Genomic DNA, 18,213 nt, shown 5'->3' with positions numbered 1-18,213 from the left:
CATCTTCGGAGGAGGTTAATTTTGATGCTAAACAACGTGCTGAATTGATTTTAAAAATGCATGAGTTAACTAAGGAAAACATTGAGCGCATGAATGCTAAATATAAACTTGCTGGAGATAAGGGTAGAAAACATGTTGTGTTTGCACCTGGAGATCTTGTTTGGTTACATTTGCGTAAGGATAGATTTCCTGATTTGCGCAAATCAAAGTTAATGCCACGTGCTGATGGTCCCTTTAAGGTGTTAGAGAAAATAAATGATAATGCATATAAACTTGAGCTGCCTGCAGATTTTGGGGTTAGTCCCACTTTTAACATTGCAGATTTGAAGCCTTATTTGGGTGAGGAAGATGAACTTCCGTCGAGGACGACTTCATTTCAAGAAGGGGAGGATGATGAGGACATCAATACAATTGTTACACCCACAGCCCCGGCTGCTATACATACTGGACCAATTACTAGAGCTCGTGCACGCCAACTAAATTATCAGGTACTTTCGTTTCTTGGTAATGATTCTAATGTTCATGAGAATATGATGCTGCCTAAATTGGATACATTTGTTTTGCTTACAAATGAAGGGCCTAGCTTGGAGAAGGATGAACATTGGAGCAAGAACAAGCATGGAGATGATGGCATGCGCAAGGGGAACAAGAACGGAGTTACAAGTGATGATTTCAGGACTTTGAAGCCACCATAATGTGTGCATGAAGCCTTGGACGAAATATACAAGATGCCACTTCATAAATTTCGTCCCGAGGCTATTTTAGGTGCTGCGTCACCTTATTATTGGGCCAGGCCCATGTAATTTCGAAATACATAAGTATAGGCTATTTTTAGAGTCCGTATGTGTGGGGAAACAAGAGATAGGGTTGATTTCGGACCCCTCCAGCAAGGGCCACGAAATCCACCCCCTCTTCCTCCATATATACAGCCCTTAGGGCATCGTTTAGACCTTGGGTTTTGTTTAGATTAAAAGTTCGCCATAGCTGCAACTTCGCGTACTTCGTTTGTGTTCAACGACCAGACAAAGGCGTCACAGAACCCCACCTTGATCAATAAAGCTTTCATCTTATATTCGCAATATCCAGATTGCAATCTCAGTTTCTTGCTTGTTCTTCGTTTGCTCGCAGGAAACAGACCCTCGTGGTCAGGTTGATCGTGCTCCGGCGTGGTCAATAACCTCTCGGAGTTGGTTTAGCGATTGCTAAGGCGCGACGTCCTCGCACGTTCGTAGTCGGATCGTCAAAGTCGACTTCCACCAAAGCGAAATCCACCATCTCATCGAAAGACGGGACACCTTTGCCTCTATCAAGCTTTCTCTCACCACAAGACCACATCCACATCCTTACTACATCCAATGGTTCAACAACAGCGGCAAGGTTAAGGTAACACGTACTGTTCGTGTGCATTTTAGTATCTCTACATATGCTGATTATGTTGATTGTGATGTGGTACCTATGCAAGCATGTTCCTTATTACTTGGTAGACCATGGCAATTTGATAAAAATTCTGTACACCATGGTAGAAACAATCACTATACTCTTGTTCATAAGGATAAAAATATTACTTTGCTTCCTATGACTCCTGATTCCATTTTGAAAGATGATATTAATAGAGCTAATAAAGCACAACAGGAGAAGAATAAGAGTGAAAATCAGATTGTGGCAAAAGAATTTGAGCAACAAATGAAGCCTAAGAATAAACCATCTAGTGTTGCTTCTGAAATTCAATTGAAAAGTGCATGTTTATTTGCCACCAAATCTGATATTGATGAGCTAGATTTCAGCAAATCTATTTGCTATGCTTTTGTGTGCAAAGAGGCATTATTTTCATTCGAGGACGTGCCTTCCTCTTTGCCTCCTGCTGTCACTAACATTTTGCAGGAGTTCGCTGACGTTTTTCCACAAGACGTGCCACCGGGATTACCGCCTATTCGAGGGATTGAGCATCAGATTGACTTAATTCCCGGTGCTTCACTGCCAAACCGTGCACCATACCGTACCAATCCAGAGGAGACGAAGGAGATTATGCGTCAAGTACAAGAGCTTCTCGACAAAGGTTATATACGCGAATCCCTTAGTCCTTGTGCTGTTCCTATTATTCTAGTGCCGAAAAAGGATGGTACATCACGTATGTGTGTTGATTGTAGAGGCATTAATAATATTACTATTCGTTATCGTCATTCTATTCCTAGGCTAGATGATATGCTTGATGAATTGAGTGGCTCTACAATATTCTCCAAAGTTGATTTGCGTAGTGGCTACCATCAAATTCGTATGAAATTGGGAGATGAATGGAAAACAGCATTTAAAACTAAGTTTGGATTATATGAGTGGTTAGTCATGCCTTTTGGGTTAACTAATGCACCTAGTACTTTCATGAGATTAATGAACGAAGTTTTACGTGCTTTCATTGGACGATTTGTGGTAGTTTACTTTGATGACATATTGATTTATAGCAGATCTTTGGAAGAACATTTGGAACATTTACGTGCTGTTTTTATTGCTCTACGTGATGCACGTTTGTTTGGTAACCTTGGGAAGTGCACCTTTTGCACCGACCGAGTATCTTTTCTTGGCTATGTTGTTACTCCACAGGGAATTGAAGTTGATAAAGCCAAGATTGAAGCGATGATGCTGTTAATGTTGCTGATTTTTCTTTCGTGAAATTATTCGCTTGCATGGTGTGCCAAATACTATTGTTTCAGATCGTGATACTAAATTTCTTAGCCACTTTTGGAGATGTTTATGGGCTAAGTTGGGGACTAAACTACTTTTTAGTACTACTTGTCACCCCCAAACTGATGGACAAACTGAAGTAGTCAATAGAACGTTGTCTACTATGCTTAGGGCTGTTTTGAAGAATAATAAGAAAATGTGGGAGGAATGCTTGCCTCATATTGAATTTGCTTATAATCGTTCATTGCATTCTACTACTAAGATGTGCCCTTTTGAAGTTGTGTATGGTTTCCTACCTCGTGCACCTATTGATTTGTTGCCTCTTCCATCTTCGGAGAAGGTTAATTTTGATGCTAAACAACGTGCTGAATTGATTTTAAAAATGCATGAGTTAACTAAGGAAAACATTGAGCGCATGAATGCTAAATATAAACTTGCTGGAGATAAGGGTAGAAAACATGTTGTGTTTGCACCTGGAGATCTTGTTTGGTTACATTTGCATAAGGATAGATTTCCTGATTTGCGCAAATCAAAGTTAATGCCACGTGCTGATGGTCCCTTTAAGGTGTTGGAGAAAATAAATGATAATGCATATAAACTTGAGCTGCCTGCAGATTTTGGGGTTAGTCCCACTTTTAACATTGCAGATTTGAAGCCTTATTTGGGTGAGGAAGATGAACTTCCGTCGAGGACGACTTCATTTCAAGAAGGGGAGGATGATGAGGACATCAATACAATTGTTACACCCACAGCCCCTGCTGCTATACATACTGGACCAATTACTAGAGCTCGTGCACGCCAACTAAATTACCAGGTACTTTTGTTTCTTGGTAATGATTCTAATGTTCATGAGAATATGATGCTGCCTAAATTGGATACATTTGTTTTGCTTACAAATGAAGGGCCTAGCTTGGAGAAGGATGAACATTGGAGCAAGAACAAGCATGGAGATGATGGCATGCGCAAGGGGAACAAGAACGGAGTTACAAGTGATGATTTCAGGACTTTGAAGCCGCCATAAGGAGTGCATGAAGCCTTGGACGAAATATACAAGATGCCACTTCATAATATTCGTCCATAGGCTATTCTAGGTGCTGCGTCACCTTATTAATGGGCCAGGCCCATGTAATTTCGAAATACTTAAGTATAGGCTATTTTTAGAGTCCGTATGTGTGGGGAAACAAGAGTTAGGGTTGGTTTCGGACCCCACCCTCAAGGGCCACGAAATTCCCCCTCTTCCTCCATATATACAGCCCTTAGGGCGTCGTTTAGACTTTGGGTTTTGTTTAGATTAAAAGTTCGCCATAGCTGCAACTTCGCGTACTTCATTTGTGTTCAACGACCAGACAAAGGCGTCACAGAACCCCACCTTGATCAATAAAGCTTTCATCTTATATTCGCAATATCCAGATTGCAATCTTAGTTTCTTGCTTGTTCTTCGTTTGCTCGCAGGAAACAGACCCTCGTGGTCAGGTTGATCGTGCTCCGGCGTGGTCAATAACCTCTCGGAGTTGGTTTAGCGATCGCTAAGGCGCGACGTCCTCGCACGTTCGTAGTCGGATCGTCAAAGTCGACTTCCACCAAAGCGATATCCATCATCTCATCGAAAGACGGGACACCTTTGCCTCTATCATTTTCTTGGCCTCGCTGGATTCTATAGGCGTTTTGTGAGAGATTTCAGCACCATTGCTGCACCTCTCAATGAGCTTACAAAGAAAGATGTGCCTTTTCTATGGGGTACCGCACAGGAAGAAGCCTTCACAGTATTGAAAGATAAGTTGACACATGCTCCTTTACTCCAACTTCCTGATTTTAATAAGACTTTTGAGCTTGAATGTGATGCTAGTGGAATTGGATTAGGAGGTGTGTTATTACAAGATGGCAAACCTGTTGCATACTTTTCTGAAAAATTGAGTGGGCATAGTCTGAATTATTCTACTTACGATAAAGAATTATATGCTCTTGTTCGGACTTTAGAAACATGGCAACATTATTTATGGCCCAAAGAATTTGTTATACATTCTGATCATGAATCTTTGCAACATATTAAAAGTCAAGCTAAACTGAATCGTAGACATGCTAAATGGGTTGAATTCATTGAGACTTTCCCTTATGTCATTAAACACAAGAAGGGAAAAGAAAATGTTATTGTTGATGCATTGTCTCGTCGCTATACTATGCTTTCACAACTTGACTTCAAAATATTTGGTTTGGAGACCATCAAAGATCAATATGTGCATGATGCTGATTTTAAAGATGTAATGCAGAATTATAAAGAAGGAAGAATGTGGAACTAGTTTGTCGTTAACGATGGATTTGTGTTTCGTGCTAACAAGCTATGCATTCCAGCTAGCTCCGTTCGTCTTTTGTTGTTGCAGGAGGTGCATGGAGGAGGATTAATGGGACACTTTGGCATGAAGAAGACGGAGGACGTACTTGCTACACATTTCTTTTGGCCAAAGATGAGACGGGATGTTGAGCGTTTTATTGCTTGCTGCATTACATGTCAAAAAGCTAAGTCACGACTCAATCCTCATGGTTTATATATGCCTTTGCCTGTACTTAGTGTTCCTTGGGAGGATATATCTATGGACTTTGTTTTAGGTTTACCTCGAACAAAGAAGCGGAGGGATAGCATATTTGTTGTCGTGGATAGATTCTCGAAAATGGCACACTTTATACCATGTCATAAAAGCGATGATGCTGTTAATGTTGCTGATTTGTTCTTTCGTGAAATTATTCGCTTGCATGGTGTGCCAAATACTATTGTTTCAGGTCGTGATACTAAATTTCTTAGCCACTTTTGGAGATGTTTTTGGGCTAAGTTGGGGACTAAACTACTTTTTAGTACTACTTGTCACCCCCAAACTGATGGCCAAACTGAAGTAGTCAATAGAACATTGTCTACTATGCTTAGGGCTGTTTTGAAGAGTAATAAGAAAATATGGGAGGAATGCTTGCCTCATATTGAATTTGCTTATAATCGTTCATTGCATTCTACTACTAAGATGTGCCCTTTTGAAGTTGTGTATGGTTTCCTACCTCGTGCACCTATTGATTTGTTGCCTCTTCCATCTTCGGAGAAGGTTAATTTTGATGCTAAACAACGTGTTGAATTGGTTTTAAAAATGCATGAGTTAACTAAGGAAAACATTGAGCGTATGAATGCTAAATATAAACTTGCTGGAGATAAGGGTAGAAAACATGTTGTGTTTGCACCTGGAGATCTTGTTTGGTTACATTTGCGTAAAGATAGATTTCCTGATTTATGCACATCAAAGCTAATGCCATGTGCTGATGGTCCCTTTAAGGTGTTAGAGAAAATAAATGATAATGCCTACAAACTTGAGCTGCCTGCAGATTTTCGGGTTAGTCCCACTTTTAACATTGCAGATTTGAAGCCTTATTTGGGTGAGGAAGATGAGCTTCCGTCGAGGACGACTTCATTTCAAGAAGGGGAGGATGATGAGGACATCAATACCATTGTTACACCCACAGCCCCTGCTGCTATACATATTGGATCAATTACTAGAGCTCGCGCACGCCAACTAAATTACCAGGTACTTTCATTTCTTGGTAATGATTCTAATGTTCATGAGAATATGATGGTGCCTAAATTGGATACATTTGTTTTGCTTACAAATGAAGGGCCTAGCTTGGAGAAGGATGAACATTGGAGCAAGAGAAAGCATGGAGATGATGGCATGCGCAAGGGGAACAAGAACGGAGTTACGAATGATGATTTCAGGTCTTTGAAGCCACCATAACGAGTGCATGAAGCCTTGGACGAAATATACAAGATGCCACTTCATAAATTTCGTCCAGAGGCTATTATAGGTGTTGCGTCACCTTTTTATTGGGCCAGGCCCATGTAATTTCGAAATACATTAGTATAGGCTATTTTTAGAGTCCGTATGTGTGGGGAAACAAGAGATAGGGTTGATTTCGGACCCCTCCACCAAGGGCCACGAAATTCCCCCTCTATTCCTCCATATATACAGCCCTTAGGGCACCGTTTAGACTTTGAGTTTTGTTTAGATTAAAGTTCGCCATAGCTGCAACTTCGCGTACTTCGTTTGTGTTCAACGACCAAACAAAGGCATCACAGAACCCCACCTTGATCAATAAAGCTTTCATCTTATATTCGCAATATCCAGATTGCAATCTCAGTTTCTTGCTTGTTCTTCGTTTGCTCGCAGGAAATAGACCCTCGTGGTCAGGTTGAACATGCTCCGGCATGGTCAATAACCTCTCGGAGTTGGTTTAGCGATTGCTAAGGCGCGACGTCCTCGCACGTTCATAGTCGGATCGTCAAAGTCGACTTCCACCAAAGCGAAATCCATCATCTCATCGAAAGATGGGACACCTCCGCCTCTATCAGTCCGTATGAAAAGGTTGTTGGCATTTTGAGTCAGGTATATCTGTGCAGTCCGAATCTGAATCCAAAACGTGAGAGACTTGGACTCTATCTTCTCTTGGCCCAAAAGTGACGTAAGAGGACTTTTTGAACAACACCTAAACTTCTCCTTTTCCCTTATCTTCATATGTGGATTGTAAAAATGTCCCATACACCTGCAATTAGACAAAACACAAAAGTATGTGAAGTATTTTTGTTCTGGATAACATAAATAGATTATTGAATAGTTTGCACTAGAAATCACCTGGCAAATATGCATGTATTCCATATTTTTGGTCTTATCCAAGGTAGTCATGTCCTCATCAGATAGAGGCAAAGGTGTCCCGTCTTTCGATGAGATGATGGATTTCGCGTTGGTGCAAGTCGACTTTGACGATCCGACTACGAACGTGCGAGGACGTCGCGCCTTAGCAATCGCTAAACCAACTCCGAGAGGTTATTGACCACGCCAGAGCACGATCTACCTGACCATGAGGGTCTGTTTCCTGCGAGCAAACGAAGAACAAACAAGAAACTGAGATTGTAATCTAGATATTGCGAATATAAGATAAAAGCTTTATTGATCAAGGTGGGGTTCTGTGACGCCTTTGCCTGGTCGTTGGACACAAACGAAGTACACGAAGTTGCGTTGGCTAACTTTTAACTAAACAAATCCCAAGGGAAAAGCTACTACATGTATCTACTTATATAGGAGCAACGGGTGGCGGCCAAGGAGGTGGGAGGACGTCCCAAGGCAGCCTAAAACTAACCCTAGGTCGTACAAGGCCAATGGGCCCAAGTGGAGGTGACGTAACACCTTTGGACTTGTAGTTTGACTCGGATTCTGGTGTAGCGTCAGATTGTTTCGTCCATAACTCAATGCTCCGGATGGATTTTAAGGTGATTACAATTGGGTTGGAAAGAGCATGAAATCTACTTTCCAACAAAAAAAAGAATCACCCAATTCGGAGTCCGTATGAAAAAGTTGTTGGCATTTTGAGTCAGGTATGTCTGTGCAGTCCGAATCTGAATCCAGAACGTGAGAGACTTGGACTCTATCTTCTCTTGGCCCAAAAGTGATGTGAGAGGACTTTTTGAACAACACCTAAACTTCTCCTTTTCCCTTATCTTCATATGTGGATTGTACAAATGTCCCATACACCTGCAATTAGACAAAACACAAAAGTATGTGAAGTATTTTTGTTCTGCATAACATAAATAGATTATTGAATAGTTTGCACTAGAAATCACCTGACAAATATGCATGTATGTAATATTTTTGGTCTTATCCAAGGTAGTCATGTCCTCATCACTAAGACGGTCATAAATTTGTCATTAGGAGTCCATGTCGGACCGATAAGTACTCGAACTGCTCGCGGCGAGCGCACGAATCCAAAAAAACTCCCCACTTGCGCCAGGAGGCCCGGAGTACCCTCAAATTCAGCCTTAAGTAGGACTTTTTGGCCCTGAAAGTCAAAGAACATCATTCATCGCTGTATTTCAGACAAGTTTCTGAATCCATTGGCACTTCCTTTTGAAGGAAATTCGAGAGATTATGTTGCTTATAGACATTAGCCCCCCTGGTAGGGACAAACGTACCTTTCTGCAGATGCTCTATGATCCGGGCAATCTCATTTGGCCGTAAATTGAAGAAAATCCAGCGGCTATAGGCCTTATTCTCCTTGTTTTCGCCAGATGGCATGCTGTACCTCATGCGCGTGAAAGCCAAGAACTAAAGGTCATTCCTCGCATCGGTCAATATATATGTGGAAACGATATCTCCACTATAGAGGACAAGAAATTTTGGGGCAGTCAGGCAAAAAGCGCCCGAGAAAATGAAGTACTTTCAAGGACTGCCATAGAATGGACAGACGCTCACTAAGACGGTCATAATTTTGTCATTAGGAGTCCGTGTCAGACCCATAAGTACTCAAACTGCTCGTGGCGAGCGTGCGAATCCAAAAAAATACTCCCCGCTTGCGCTTGGAGGCCCGGAGTACCCTCAAATTCAGCCTTAAGCAGGACTTTTTGGCCCTGAAAGTCAAAGAACATCATTCGTCTTTGTTTTTCAGACAAGTTTCTGAACCCAATGGCACTTCCTTTTGAAGGAAATTCGAGAGATTATGTTGCTTATAGACATTAGCCCCCCTGGTAGGAACAAACATACCTTTCTGCAGATGCTCTATGATCCGGGCAATCTCATTTGGCCGTAAATTGAAGAAAATCCAGCGGCTATATGCCTTATTCTCCTTGTTTTCGCCGGATGGCATGTTGTACCTCATGCCCATGAAAGCCAAGAACTAAAGGTCATTCCTCGCACCGGTCAATATATATGTGGAAACGATATCTCCACTATAGAGGACAAGAAATTTTGGGGCAGTCAGGCAAAAAGCACCCGAGAAAATGAAGTACTTTCAAGGACTGCCATAGAATGCATAGATGCTGATGTAGGGCAAAACCCTAGGTGGATGATCTTTCACGTTTGGAGGAATCCTACGGGAGAATCACGAAGAACACACGGAAGCACAAAGGGGAAATCATGGGGAGAACGAGAGAGAATCACGAAACCGACAGAGAATCAATCACACGAGTGCTAGATCACCGAAGACAAAGAGATACATATGATCCACAATCAACAAAGGTAAGGATACAAAGGACAGTTCTTCTTCCCACGGAGGTCTTGATGGTCTTCCCTAGAAAGGTGTCTTGAATCCGCTTGGGGGATCTTCTCCGAAGAGGTCCTGAACTCCGAGGAGAAGTATCCAAGTGGATGAGCAAAGGCTCTCACACAAATATGAGCTAATCCAATGCTAACCCTATAACATACGGGATGAATGAGTATATATAGTCTAAGGGGAGAAAGGGTACACGGGCCTCGTCCCAAGTGGCTGCGCGCAGGAGGGCCGGAAGTTCCGGGCCAGGCCGGAAGTTCCGGGCGCCGGAGGTTCCGGGCAGGGTCCGGCCTAAGCCGAAAGTTGGCACAGGTGAGGCAGGGCTGGCTTCCGGGGGCCGGATGTTCCGGGCAGGGCCGGAGGTTCCGGGGGCCGGAAGTTCCGGGCAGGTTCCGGGCTAAGCAGAAAGTTGGCATGCCCGGGGTGGTCGATGTCGAAGGAGGCCGGAAGTTCCGGGGGCCGGAAGTTCCGGGCAGGTTCCGGGCTGAGCAGAGAGTTGACGCCTGTCGCTGCTTCTTCTTCAGTGTTGTACCTGATCACACACAGAGTTTCCGTCTGAGGTAGTAGCCATGTCTCTTGAGTAGAAAGAGGGATTTCGGAGAGGAGCGAGTTCACCTTATCTTCGATAGCCTTAGAGCGGGCTCGAGTCATGGGTCCACGTGGTGTTGAAGGAGATGTAGATGCGTCCATGGGGATGATGGAAGGATGCTCCGCATCATCTCCCCTCCCTTGGGAAAGATCCGACCTCGGATCAAAATCTTCATCACCATGGAAAGGCGAGAGGTCTCTGACGTTGAAGATGTCGCTCACGATGTACTTGTCTCGTGGGAGTTCAATCTTGTAGGCGTTGTCGTTGTAGCGTGCTAGCACCTTCAAGGGTCCGTCGGCTCGAGGGAGAAGCTTGGACTTGCGTTCGTTGGGGAAGCGGTCCTTGCGAAGCTGTAGCCACACGAGATCACCAATGTTGAAGACCATGGGTTGCTTTGACGTTGAGCATGGTCGCTAGTCGTTGTACTTGGCGCTCGATGGTCTGTCTTGTATCCTCATGCATCTTCTTGATGTAGCTTTCCCGTGCACTCGCATCCATGTTGGTGCGCTCTTGTAGAGGAAGAGGTAGAATGTCCAATGGTGACAACGGGTTGAAGCCGTAGACGACCTCGAAGGGGGACTTGCCGGTAGTCGAATGTCTTGCACGGTTGTCGGCGTACTCGGCGATGGGTAGACACGCCTCCCACTCCTTGATGTTCTTCTTGATCAACACGCAAAGTAGAGTGGATAGTGTCCGGTTCGTCACCTCCGTTTGGCCGTCGGTTTGAGGATGGTATGCGGATGAGAAGAAGAGCTTGATTCTGAGCTTGGCGCATAGCGTCTTCCAAAAGTAACTCAAAAACTTGACGTCACGGTCGGAGACGATCGTCTTTGGCAATCCATGAAGTCACAAGATTTCCCTACAATAGAGATTTGCAATATGTGAAGCATCGTCTATCTTGTTGCAAGGAATGAAATGTGCCATCTTAGAAAATCTGTCCACAACAACAAAGACGGAATCCTTGCCATTTTGAGTTCTAGGCAAACCAAGTACAAAATCCATGCTAATGTGTTCCCAAGGTTGGTAAGGAATGGGAAGGGGCATGTAAAGACCATGGGATTGAGCTTTAGACTTAGCTTTGCGACATGTGGAGCAACGGTTGGTGAAGCGTGAGACATCACGAAACATCTTGGGCCAAAAGTAGTTCTTGGAGAGCGTGGCGAAAGTCTTGTCGCGTCCAAAGTGTCCCATAAGTCCGCCTCCATGAGCCTCTTGCAAAAGGAGCAAACGAAGAGAAGACTCGGCAATGCAAAGTTTGTTAGCTCTCATAAGATAATCATCCTTTATGTAGTATCGTTCCCAAGACGTGTGTGTCAAACACTTAGCGTAAGGAGTAGTAAAAGAAGGATCATGCTCATACAAGTCTTTTATATGCTCAAAACCAATAACATTCAACTCAAGTTTAGTCACAAGTGTGCATATGCGTGAAAGTGCATCCGCAACTACATGTTCTTTACCCTTAATGTACTTGATCACATAAGGAAAAGATTCAATGAATTCACTCCATTTGGCATGATGCTTGTTCAATTTAGTTTGACCTTTTAGGTACTTAAGCGTTTCATGATCGGTATGGATGACAAACTCATGAGGTCTAAGATAATGTTCCCAAACATGTAGCACACGCACTAAAGCATACAATTCTTTGTCATAGATGGGATAATTAAGTTGAGCACCGGAGAGTTTTTCACTAAAATAAGCAATGGCTCGTTTTTCTTGCATCAAAACTCCGCCAATTCCGGTACCACTTGCATCACAATGAACCTCAAAAGTTTTGTCAAAATTGGGCAAAGCAAGAATCGGAGCATGAGTAAGCAAAGACTTGAGCTCATCAAAAGCGGTGGATTGCAAAGATCCCCAAACAAAAGGAGCATTCTTCTTACTCAAAGCATGTAAAGGAGCGGCAATTGTGCTAAAGTTTTTCACAAAGCGGCGATAAAATCCTGCTAGACCAAGAAAACTTCTCACTTGTTGCAAATTGGTGGGTTGGGGCCAAGGTTTAATTGCTTCAATTTTAGTTTCATCAACATGGACACCGTTGGAAGAGACAACAAAACCCAAGAAAATCACTTTGTCAACGCCAAAAGTGCATTTTTTTTAAGTTTGCATAAAGGCATTCCTTGCGAAGAGTTTGCAACACAGATTTAACATGATTAATATGCTCTTTCATGGTTTTGCTAAACACAAGGATATCATCAAAGTAAACCACAACGAAGACTCCAATGTAAGGTCTAAGCACATGATGCCTAAGATGCACGAAAGTTCCGGGTGCTTCCGACAAACCCATAGGCATCACTAACCACTCATATAAGCCAAATTTGGTTTTGAAAGCGGTTTTCCATTCATCACCTTCTTGAATGCGGATTTGATAATAGCCACTTTTAAGATCTATTTTTGAGAAAAAGTTGGCTCCACTAAGTTCATCAAGCATATCATCTAAGCGAGGAATGGGGTGCCTATAACAAACGGTAATGGCGTTTATGGGTCTACAATCGGAACACAAGCGAAAACTACCATCGGGCTTAGGTACAAGTATAACGGGAACGGCACATGGGCTTAAGCTTTCACGTACCTGACCGTTGTCGATGAGTTGTTGTACTTGTCATTGAATCTCCTTGATTTCTTCAGGATTGACATGGTATGGGGCTTTGTTTGGAAGTGGCGCTCCGGGGATGAGGTCGATTCGATGCTCAATGCCTCGTAGTGGAGGTAGACCCGGAGGTAGCTCATCGGGGAAGACGTCTTTGAATTCCTGCAAAAGAGACTGAAACACTAAAGGTAACTCGTGAGAGGTGTTAGTTGTTGGCTCTCCATCTTTGCACACGAGGACGAAGTGCATCACATCGATGGGTTCTCACACACTTCTCTTATCTCACTTTTGGTGGCAAATAGGATGAGGTTTTTCTCTCTAGGCAAAGAGGCGCTCATATTTGGCTTGTGGCTCTCACTCACTTTTGGGTGGGTAACTTTCTCACTCTTCTCTCCATGGTGGGTGGTTTGCTTGTCGGCTATCACTTGACTAGGAGACATAGGTCGTAGCACATACTCCTTCCCTTTCATCTTGAAGCTATAGTGATTGGTGCGCCCATTGTGGATGACACCACGGTCGAATTGCCATGATCGACCAAGAAGGAGGTGGCAAACGGTCATTGGGACGACATCACACTCCAAAGTGTCTTCATAAGCACCTATTTTGAAAGAGACTTGGACCGTATGCTCGACTCGTATAGTGCCGGAGTCACTTAGACATTGAACCTTGTAGGGGTGTGGGTGCTTCTACTTGACCAATTGAAGTTTTGAACATAGTTCTTCACTTGCCAAGTTGTGGCAACTTCCTCCATCGATGATGACCTTGACGGACCTTCCATTGATGTCGGCCTTAGTGTGGAAGATGTGGCATCGTTGGTCTTCTTCTTGTTGATGTTGAAGTGTCAAGACTTTGGAGACAAACAGAGCGGGGCTCGAATCCTCATCACAAAAGACTTGATCATCTTCATCCTCGTTCACGCGCCGGTGCATGGCCACTTGCTCAATAGCTTCCATTTCATCTTCACTCATTGAGTCGTAGGTGCCATCGTCGTTGAGGATCATGGTGCGCTTGTTGGTGCATTGGAAGGCTTTGTGGCCTCGGCCGCCACAAGTGAAACATTTGAAGGAGCTTGTCTTGACGGTCTCATCGGTTGGAGTAGATGATGAAGCACGCGGCTTGAAGTTGCTTGTCGTAGGAGGAAGGCGACTTGAACTTGCCGAAGTTTTCTTGTAACTTGACTTGTCGTCGTTGCTTTGAGAAGGTTTGGTTGATGTAGATGTTGAAGGAGTCGTTGAAGCTTGGATGTTGGAGAAACCGTAGGTCTTGGATGAGTACTTGGCGTACTTGAAGTCATCTTGCACTTGACGTTCCGCCTTGGTTGCTTGATGTACAAGCTCAATGAGGTTGGAATATGGTTGGAAGTCAGCCATCTTCTTGATGGGATGATTGAGTCCATTCAAGAATCGTGCCATTGTTTGCTCATCATCTTCCTTGACATTGGCTCGAATCATGGCTATCTCCATTTCCTTGTAGTATTCTTCAACACTCTTTGTTCCTTGCTTGAGGAGTTGTAGCTTCTTGAAGAGATCGCGGTTGTAGTAGGTTGGTACAAAGCGTGCCCGCATGACATCCTTCATTTGAGCCCAAGTGTTGATTGGTGGTTCACCTCTTGCTTCACGGCGTTCAAGGACTTGTTCCCACCATATGAGCACATAGTCTTGGTACTCAAGTGATGCCATTGCGATCTTCTTCTCTTCCTCAAAGTTGTGCAAATGAAAGATTTTGTCGACCTTTAATGCCCATGAGAGGTACTCTTCGGGATCGTTGCTTCCATTTAACTTGGGCATTGTGAATTTGAGCTTGCCATAGCGTTGCTCTTCATTGTGTTGTTGGCGATGGTGATGATGACGTCCTTGACGTGGAGGATAGTCATCCTCATGTTGCTCTTGGCGCGGAGGAAGTCCATGATCAACTTGCTCTTGTTGAACTTGAGGTTGAAGAGGAGCTTGACGAGCTTGTGGAGGGGCTTGTGGAGCTTGACGTTGCACACGCGGTTGGTAGTTCCTCTCTTCGATTTCTTCTCGAAGAGCTTCCTCTTGATTGCGCCGTTCACGATTGCGGTTGGCGATGGCTCGACTTGATTCTTGAAGGGCACGTTGCGCCTCAAGAGCTTGCACTTCTCGTTGTTGTTGTTGAAGACGTTGAGCCTCGGTGTCTTGTTCTTCTTGGTGTAGACGCGCTCGTTCTTCTTCTTGGCGCCGTAGTCGTTGCCGTTCTTGAGCTTGAGCAAAAACCACTTGGTTTGATTGAGGGCGAGGGATTTGCTCATCGACTTGCTCTTGTTAATGCTTGTCTTGTAGTGGGTTCCGAGATGCATGTCGGTCTTGGTGCGCGGCTCGTCGAAGAATGGTCGAAGACGGTGTACTTGAGCCGGAGAAGGTGTCATCGGAGTGTCGACTCGAGCGGCTCCGTCTTGAGGAGGAAGAAGTGGAATGATGCCGGTTCCTCATCAAGGCGCGGATCTCGTCCATTCTTGCATCATTTTCTTGCTTGTGAGAGTCGAACTTGTCGTTGAAGTAGTCTCTTGTACGTTGCTCGGAGAGTCGCAAGTCGGTGGCGAGGTTGTCGATGCGGTCGCTCATAGCTTGTTGCTCTTGGTGTAACGCCCTTTGAGCACCAAAGAGGTGGCTCTTTGTGACGAATGATGACATGTCGTCGCCGTTCTCGATGAGAGGTGGATTTGTAGAAGAACTTGGCCTATCCATCATACCAAGCAAAATGTAAGTGGTAGAAGGAAAAGAATGTGTACCAAATGTACCTTGACCGATGTTGAAGATGAATCAAGTTCACTCAAATGCGGACAATGGAATAGCACTGTTGGTACCAATTCTTGTCGGTTCTCACACCTACACAAGTAAAAGCTTATGGTGGAGCTTGGTTAGGATGGTGGCACAAAATTTGATGCAATAGTAAGGGAGCTTCAATAATGTTGGAAAAGTTTCACAAATTTGCAAATGTAACAAGTAGACCAAGCAAGTATGAGTACACGGAAACACACACACAAATAGATAAGTGGGATTGTGCAATCCAAAAGTGAGCCAAAATGTGGAAACCACGAAAATGCTCTTGTTGCACAATACTAGAGAGACGCTAGCACGATTGCACCCTAGGCGGATACGCAAACTTGTGCACAACCTACTAGGCAAAATTGCAACTATCTCTAATCCAAGTATGCTATATGTATGGTATTTTGGTGCAATGATCCAAGATGATCCAATATGACAATCTTAATGTAGTATGATGCTATGGTTCTTGTTCATAAGCTCTTTGCTTATCTTTCCTCTTTTGCTTAAAAGCTTGGGTGGCTCTTTCACTCTTTGAGCTCTTTTCTTATGCAAAACTTTACGAACCAAGATAGCAATTGTGTTTGCTATGACAACTTTGTGACACACAGATGGATCCCAAGATATGCACCACTATGGTATGGTATGTATGCTTATGGAGTATGATCCCTAATGTGCACAAGTCACGTTGCCTGCAATACTCAATGGCTAGTCTCGATGGGTAAGGTACGCGAAATGAGGCAATGTGGGTTATCAATGCAATTGCAAGGTATGACAAAGATGTCGTCGATGTTACCGTCCTTGCTTCGGTTGAGGGTTGAAATGGATGCGAAAGTCGATGGGGACTCAGTGCACGGTCTTCAGTACGTTGGCGAAGATGCCGCTGCACCGTGATCGAAGTTTCCGAAGTAGCGTAAGTGTCGAAGAAGTGCAACCTTTCTGTCTATGCCGGAAATTCCGGGCAAGACGGAAGTTCCAGGGGCCGGAAGGTCCGGGGTGGCCGGAAGGTCCGGGATGACCGGAAGGTCCGGGGGGCGGAAGTTCCGGGCAAGGCCGGAAGTTCCGGGGGTCGGGAATCTGCCAAGAACAGAGACTTCGAGATCGCGGATTTGGGCGGAAAAACTTGGGGAAAACCCAAATCCGAGGGGAGAAAGAAGAAATTAGAAGGAAGGAAGGGCAGGGAAGCTAGATCCACTCGAAACAAAGCAAATCCATGGATCAAATCCAACAAAATCTCAACTCACCAAAAAATCACAAAAAAAAATTGGGGCTATTTTTGGTGGGGAATTTTCGGAATTAGGACGAAAACAACAAAATCAAGCTAGAAAAAGAGGGGTAGGGGTTCCAAAAACGTGATCAACGTGGCTCATGATACCATATGATGTAGGGCAAAACCCTAGGTGGATGATCTTTCACGTTTGGAGGAATCCTACGGGAGAATCACGAAGAACACACGGAAGCACAAAGGGGAAATCACGGGGAGAACGAGAGAGAATTACGAAACCGACAGAGAATCAATCACACGAGTGCTAGATCATCGAACACAAAGAGATACATATGATCCACAATCAACAAAGGTAAGGATACAAAGGACAGTTCTTCTCCTAACGGAGGTCTTGATGGTCTTCCCTAGAAAGGGGTCTTGAATCCGCTTGGGGGATCTTCTCCGAAGAGGTCCTGAACTCCGAGGAGAAGTATCCAAGTGGATGAGCAAAGGCTCTCACACAAATATGAGCTAATCCAATGCTAACCCTAAAACGTACGGGATGAATGAGTATATATAGTCTAAGGGGCGAAAGGGTACACAGGCCTCGGCCCAAGTGGCTGCACGCAGGCAGGGCCGGAAGTTCCGGGCCAGGCCGGAAGTTCCGGGCGCCGGAGGTTTCGGGCAGGGTCCGGCCTAAGCCGAAAGTTGGCACAGGTGAGGCAGGGCTGGCTTCCGGGGGCCGGAAGTTCCAGCCAGGGCCGGAGGTTCCGGGGGCTGGAAGTTCCGGGCCAGGTTCCGGGCAGGTTCCGGGCTAAGCAGAAAGTTGGCATGCCCGGGGTGGTCGATGTCGAAGGAGGCCGGAAGTTCCGGGCAGGCCGGAAGTTCCGGGGGCCGGAAGTTCCGGGCAGGTTCCGGGCTGAGCAGAGAGTTGACGCCTGTGGCTTCTTCTTCAGCATGGTACCTGATCACACACAGAGTTTCCATCTGAGGTAGTAGCCATGTCTCTTGAGTAGAAAGAGGGATTTCGGAGAGAAGCGAGTTCACCTTATCTTCGATAGCTTTAGAGCGGGCTCGAGTCATGGGTCCACGTGGTGTTGAAGGAGATGTAGATGCGTCCATGGGGATGATGGAAGGATGCTCCGCATCAGATGCTCACTAAGACGGTCATAATTTTGTCATTAGGAGTCCGTGTCGGACCCATAAGTACTCAAACTGCTCGTGGCGAGCGTGCGAATCCAAAAAAATACTCCCCGCTTGCGCTTGGAGGCCCGGAGTACCCTCAAATTCAGCCTTAAGCAGAACT

This window comes from Triticum dicoccoides, chromosome 1B (genome assembly GCF_002162155.2).
Source record: "Triticum dicoccoides isolate Atlit2015 ecotype Zavitan chromosome 1B, WEW_v2.0, whole genome shotgun sequence".
NCBI lineage: Eukaryota > Viridiplantae > Streptophyta > Magnoliopsida > Poales > Poaceae > Triticum > Triticum dicoccoides.
The sequence above is the reverse complement of the archived record's forward strand: the minus strand, read 5'-3'. Positions refer to the sequence as shown.